This window comes from Amphiura filiformis, chromosome 5, assembly GCF_039555335.1.
Source record: "Amphiura filiformis chromosome 5, Afil_fr2py, whole genome shotgun sequence".
Lineage (NCBI taxonomy): Eukaryota > Metazoa > Echinodermata > Ophiuroidea > Amphilepidida > Amphiuridae > Amphiura > Amphiura filiformis.
The window spans coordinates 78,354,177-78,361,960 of NC_092632.1; positions in this window are offsets into that span (position 1 = coordinate 78,354,177).

Genomic DNA, 7,784 nt, shown 5'->3' on the forward strand with positions numbered 1-7,784 from the left:
GCAAAATGTAAAAAATATGGGGTCATTGGGTGAGAACATGACCTTTTTTTTAATTGAAATCTTTGGGTGAGAGCCGAAACAGCGCCACAAAAACCTCGAAAATCTAATTTCTAGTACGAAATGGCTTCAAATTTCATTGTTTTTTCAAAATAAGTAACAAAATCAGTGATGAATGAAAGTTGCTGTTCAAATTGAACTTGTAGGGGTCTTTGGGTGACAGATCAAATGGAAAAATAGGGGTCTTCGGGTGACAGAGCACAGACAGAGCATGTATTCGTAAAAAAATATGCATGGGGTCTTTGGGTGACAGACAGCGATGCTGAAAAAGGGGGTCTTAACAGCCCTACATAGGCCTACGCGTCACCTCCAAAGTTGGAGTGCCCCCCCCCCCGGGCCCTGGCCCAGGCCAAAATTTGGAGGCCGCGAACTCACGTGTCGAGGAAGGCATGTACATTTTGTTCCAATGTTACTAGGACATTTGCGCACACAGCACGCGAAAAAATTCAATTTCAGACTATTTTAGCCCCAGATTAACTTGAATTTTGTTATTTATGCGTGTGAAGCGCGCAAAATATTTACAATTTTGCCCTATTGGCCAAATAACATGATGTTTGTTATTGGGGTTAAAAGAAAGATGCATAAGGCAACTTCGTCCACCCTGTCCCCCGCTTGCTACGTCCCTGGGGGCTGGATTAACCACTGCTTATGGGTAGTAGTGCATTATTATGTGTACCCTGGAGTGGTGAATTATAGGGGAAAAGATATTTGGCAGGCCAGGGGGGGCAAGCATTTTGGCAGGTCGAAAGGGGAACAAGCGATTTTTGAAGGTCGAAGAGGATGGGGGAGCGAGTTTTGGTATGCACAGATGTCCTGGGCACCATTTCTATATTACGCCGTAAAAGTACGAAAACGTTATAGGAACACATTCAAATATGAAATTTCTAGGCCATGTATGAAGAGACATTTTGAATTTTTAAGGTTTTAAATTTGGTTCCCAAATTCTTGCGCTTGCATGTTTAAGGGGGTGGGGGTGGGGGTCATTGGCACGTCAATGGGGGGACAAAGGTGTTTTGGCACGTTATCGTCAAAAGGGAGCAAAGATATTATGGCATGGTCAAGGGGGGAGGCACTGAGCGATTTTTGGCATACCGTCCATTTTGAGAATTCACCACCTTGGGCATGTTGGGTGTACACATAAATATTGCATAGCCCATCTCCACAAATCAACAAGCAAAATAAAAACTGCCTTCCCTTTAATAGGGGCTGTGCAATAATTATGAGCCCTTGGGAAGGGCCAGGGTAGAATTGGGATGGGGTTCCGGCCGGGGCCACTCCCACTGTGGAGTTGACACGCTTATGAAGGGCCGTTAAAACCCCTTTTCAGCATTTGATTCGAGCGAATATGAGACTTCATCACAACTATACGGTCCTAAAAATGATTAGAGCCGCTTTATCTGATCGAATTATAATTGTGATGTTTTAGAGTATGGTTTGAAAAACTTCGTTGTAGATTCACTGAAATGTTAATTTTATTGCTGGTTTTATATCATGAAATTTGATTTATATCACTCAAATTTATTCGATATGCGTTAGATTCTATATACTTTGTTAGCGTTATAATGAACGAACGTAATCAGGCCCGTAGCCAGGGGGGTGTGTGTGGGGGGAGGTGACGCGACGCACCCCCCTGCAAAAAAAAATGCCAAAGGCCCAAAAATCCACTCTACCCAAAAAGTCCCATTTTTGGGAATTTTGAGATGGTGGGTCTTTTGGATCTGATGGCGTACCCGTAAAAGGGGGTCTTTTGGAGCTGCGAACAAGTAAAAATGGAGACTTTTGGAGCTGCGGCCAGTCAAAATCAAGGGTCTTTCTTGGCTTTCTGGTTAAAAATCGCCTGAAAATACAGAAATTTGAGGATTGAGGAATGAGCAATTTTTTAGTCTCTTATTAAAAAGCTGAAATGATCAAAATCAAGGGTCTTTTGGAGTTGTATTTTGGCAAATATAGGGGGTCTTTCGAAGCTGCGAAATCCAAAAAGGGGGGTCTTTCCGGGGGAAAATACCTGTATGGTCATTTGTGTTATTGTGCCCACCTAGGTTTCATTATCATTGAGGTACAGGACTTTTTATTTTTTCGGAGAAGAGCAGGTAGGGCAACTACTTGATTATATTTTTACATGTTCATACTACATACTCTGAAAATTTTAGAAAATTCGCACGAGTCCGTTTTTTAAAAATCACATTTTTTTGTTCTTAAAATGGGGGTTATAGCGCCCTCAACGGGCACTCTCTCCATAGGGCTACATGTAAAGACCAGTTATAGACAAATGGCCCTAAAATAAAACGGACTCGTGCGAATTTCCTCAAATTTTGTATATGATGTAGATTTAACGGTGAACACCCGCTAGTCATAAGGGTCGCTAGTCATAAGGGTCGTCAGTCATAAGGGTCGCTAGTCATAAGGTTCGTCAGTCATAAGGTTCACTAATCATAATATAAAAAAAGGACCGCTAGTCATAAGGGTCAATAATCATAATATAAAAAAAGGACCGCTAGTCATAATAGAAAAAAAGGCTCGCCAGTCATAATACAAAAAGAGGACCGCTAGTCATAATAGAAAAAAAGGGTCGCTAGTCATAATAGAAAAAGAGGACCGCTAGTCATAATGCAAAAAGAGGTTCGCTAGTCATAATCAAAATAAAGGACCGCTAGTCATAATGAAAAAATTTACGGCCGCTAGTCATAATATAACAAAAGGACCGCCAGTCATAATAGAGAAACACGTTCGTTAGTCATAATATAAATTTAGGACCGCTAGTCATAATAAAAAAAAGGACCGCTAGTCATTATAAACAAAGGGCCGCTAATCATAATTTAAAAAAAGGAAACGTTAGTCATAATAAAAAAGGAGCCTTAATAAAAAAGTAAGAACTACATGTAGAGAGCGAGATTGAGACGAGACGTCACCATGGGCATGATGGGTTATATGGGTGTAGGATAGGAAAGGGAGAGAGGTAGGCTAGGTAGACTCGTCTCGTCTCCCCTCGTCTCCTCTCCAGTGGCGTAGCGTGGTTCATCACATTTGGGGTGGGGGGGCACCGACCATGATTGGGGCACATGGGGGAACAAGTCGTTTTTCGGCAATTTTCCTATGGGATTTTTTTTAAAATTTCAGATCGATTGGGGGCACGTGCCCCCGTGACCCTCTTCTCCTCTCCTCTCCTCCCCTTCTCCTCTCCTCTCCTCCCCTTCTCCTCTCCTCTCCTCTCCAGTGGCGTATCACATGGGGAGGGGGGGTGGCACCGACCATGATTGGGGGCACCGGGTCTGATTTGGGGGCACAAGCCGTGTGTAATCCTATGGGATTTTTAAAATTTTCAGATCGATTGGGGCACCTCTCCTCTCTTCTCGTCCCCTCCCCTCCACTCCCCTCCTCTTCCCTTCCCTTCCATCCTCTCCTCTCCTCTCCTCTCCTCGCTTCTCCTGTAAATATGGTTAATTTTTAGTCAATGTTACATTAAGGTTACCCTAGACCCTAACCCTAAACCATAACCTTAATACTTTTTTTTAAATTTTTACCCCATAATTTCCCCCGTTCTTCAAGCCCTGCCTTCTTTCGGGGGCTAATTTATAGTTTAAGATTCTTGGATATCCATATTTCGCGGTTAGTGCTTCTTTGCAGCCGTGCGGGCCGGAGCAAAATTTCGCGGTTAGGCGACGAAAAAAGAAAACCCTGTTCTACGGGCCCGACCCAGATTTTGAACAAATTGGGAAAAAAAATTTCCTGTACAAATGAATACCGACCCAAATTCCGACAATTTCAGGAACATTTTTTTATTTTCCCAAATTGAAAATATTAACAGATTTTTGTGATTTTGTGGGTCATTCCCCAACCCCCCAAAAAAAAAGAAAAGAAAAAAAAAACCCGACCGACCGACCCTACTTGAAAGGTCAGTCCGCACTTAGAACAGGTTTTCTTTTTTTCGTCACCTAATATAAAGTGGTCCTTTTTTTTAACATACCGTAGCACTCACAGCCAGCCCCATACCTCACTTCGGTTTTCAACTAATAAAAATACTAGTATTAACGTTTTAATGATATACTTTACTTTAAGGCACATATCTTGAATAAAATCTTCAATAAAAGAATACATGAATTAAGGGACCGTTCACAAACACTTGTTTGGGGGGCACTGATGCAAAAAGGGGGGCCCCGAAAATGTTTGGCCTGTAAAGGGGGCCAAACAAGTAGCAATTTTTGTTTATACTTTCGACATTTGCCAATGTATATAATGTGTAACACTATATTTAGGCCCTAGAATAAAAGGGAAAACTTGTCCACGAAAGGCTTCATGTATCGTCATTTCATAAATTTTCGGGTTTTTTCGAACTAAAATTTTACACACTATTAGTGCCAAAATGGTCCATCAAATAGGTCTTCATTTTGCAAAATTTTCCAACTTCTGAGGGTGGACGAATCCGGGGGGACACCATCCCTAAGACCCCCTGCGTAAGTGAATAAGCAAGTGCCCATTTCGTTTCTACTTTCGGCATTTGCCATTGGAGGATGTATGTTTAACACAATATATAGGCCTACGATAATAGGGAAAACTTGTCCACGAAAGGCTTCATGGATCGTCATTTCATAAATTTTCGGCTTTTTCAAACTAAAATTTTACACACTAAAAATAAATAGTGCCAGAATGGTCCACGTACCAAATCGCTTCAATTAGGTCTTCATTTTGCAAAATTTTCCAACTTCTCAGGTGAGGACGTCCCTCTCAGACACCCCCTGCTAAAAAACAAGCGCCTATTTTTGTTTTTACTTTCGACATTTGACAATGAATGTTTAACACAATATATAGGCCTACAAATAGGGAAAACTTGTCCACAAAAGGCTTCATGGTCCAACACAAATTTACCACTTTTACAAACTAAAATTTTACACACTATTATAGTGCCAAAATGGTCCATCAAATCGCTTCAATTAGGTCTTCATTTTGCAAAAGTTTCTTACGTCTCAGGGGGCATCGCACATCCCTCCTCAGACACCCCCTGCTGCGTTTTTTTACTGCTCTAGGTCTGCCACTAGTGTCTCACGCCAAGCAATTCCAAAAAGTTGACAGCCCTGCTCCCCTAACAAATGTTTGTGAACGGTCCCTAATTTGAATATTTGTTAGAAATTGCTCCAGTTACAGACAGCAGAGGGCGCTATTTACGTTGAATATTAACGTTGAATATACGTTGAATATCATAGATATCAGGCGGCGAGCTGCATGATGACCCGGCATGATGGTCGGAGAGAGCCGGCAAAACCGCTCGGCCGTGTGGCATCAGAGTGAAATTGCATTCTGAATACGCGGAATGTTCTTCTGATGACAAATTATTTAGATTTTTGAAATTCGCGATATAATACAAATTTTATGGCAAGTTATTAAAATGGATATTTAACAGTCCCGAAGTTAGTCTTATGGCAAAAAATCTATATTATCTTCATTACGAAAGGTCAAAATTTTCAAATGATGACGCCTTTTCTTCTGCTTACACTTTACACTTTATCATTAGATTTATAAAGTTTACTTCAAGGGCTGATAAATATTAATACATTTAAAAAAGATATACAAAGTAGGCCTATCAATGTCTCAATGTGCTCACAGGTACCATGAAAATACTGCGATGCAATCCGATTCCTTAAAAATTTATCAACGTTCCAGAATCCTAATCCGCGAGTGGCAATGGAAATGAGGCGTTGCAAATAATGCCGGACAGTATTAAATTGTGTAATTTTAGGACCTGAATTCATTTTGGGCCACTATGGAGTCGGTCATTCGTGGAATTGGGGTCGGCGGTCATTTGGGGGTAAGGAAGGGGTCATTTGCAGTTAACGGAACATTTTGGTGTAACTTTGTTGCCAGTGAGAATCACTGGCTTCATGTATCATTTTAAGGATACGATACATGATTTACCGACAATTTTGGAATGCGATCATGAATTTTGAAAAAAAAAAGTTTCCACAGGCTTCGTTGGGATTCGAACCAGCGATTCGGAACTTCCTTTGATTACGCGTCTAGCGCTTTACCGCTCGGCCAAGGTGGCAGTTGAGTGGAGGAGTGTAATGATAAATGATAAATCTCATAATGCCATCTTTAGCCTTTTGTTTACTAAAAAAAGACGCGTTTTGTAAAGATAGATTAGCCGTTTTATGCATAAAGAGCACGAACGTTTGGGAAAGGTTTCAAACAAATAATAAAGACACTGATCTGATGATGAAATTGCGTAAGTCGGGAAATATCTGCGTCGCAATGTATTGTTTTGGTTTTAGGAATTTGACCTTAAAATTTACGACTTCATGACATTATTATCATTCGAAATCAACAAAAGATATTTCAACAGTATATGGCCTCATTCTTTCCCTAGAATGTTTTGTACATGTATGTGAAATAGCTTCAACAATGGTTCGCAGCATAATGGTAAAAACAGCCTTGACCTAAAAAAGGGCGAGAGGTACCATATTTACCGATTCAGGCTAAATTTAAAATTGATATAAAACGTTTGTTTTTGATCGATTACAAAATTAATTTTTGTCATATAAAGAAATTGTGTCTGGCGTGAATTACACTACAGTTTTTTATTCTTAGGGCTCTTTAACTTCTTCAAATAATTTTTTAAATGATAGAGTGAATCCCCTGGCCCTCTATAATTACGCACAAAAGATCGAGTCCCCTTAAGTCACTTTGAAAACAAGCCAATTGCGGTCACTTTGTAGAGAGGGGTAATTTAGGGTCCTCTGGGTGTCAGGGTGCATGATTTTTGGACCAGTGATAACTTTTTGGGGTAATTTTTGGTCAGAATTATCAAATTTAGGCCTATTATTACTGTCCACTTCTCCATCGATTCCCTCAGATATCATGGACCAACAGTAATTATGTAATTTCTTATTGCTATCTACAAAAGATAGTAATCAATATCATAGGCCTACATAATTTATTGTAAACTGAAGCCATTTCCTTTTTACTATACTATTTTGAAGACATTGATTATAAAATGTATTTTATTTTGTAAACATTAAATCTAATACTGGAACATGAGTAATTATTTATATAATTTTGTTAAACTGAAGACAATTATTATTTAATTTATTATTACTAGCTACTATATAGTATATAGGCCTACTAATCATGTGGGGTCTGTATATTTTATTCTAGACCACTGTTGAGTCGGTGGTTATTCTGGGATTTTGAGTCATTTGGTAAGGAACATTCGTACGTGGTCACTTTGTGGTCAGTGATCATTTGGTGTCCACTTAGGTCAGTGCAATTATTATTGCTATCTTCAGAAGACAGCAATTAATTGCGTCATTTGAGGGGTCTGAGTTCTGGACCACTATGGAGTCCGTGGTCATTCTTTGATTCATTACATTTCTAGCCTCAACTAACACGACATTTACATCGCACGTTATACTCGTGGAATACACACTTTTCATGTCCATTCACCTGTACACAGGAACGACTTTGTGCAGAGAATTTTTTTTGGCCGATTTCATTAAAAAACAAGGCGGATTTTAAGATGACCCTGAAATGACCTTCCAAAAATTTTACTCTAAATGTTGACTGTACCCACCAAGTTTCATGCCCATACGACAATTTTGAGTAATTTACATCAGATAAACCCTGGGTGACCCCGGATGACCCCTACATGACAAGCCAAACATTGACTTTAAATGCTGCACTTACAGGTTTCATTCCCATACTTTTTTTAGATTTGACCTCAGATGACCCCTGGCTGA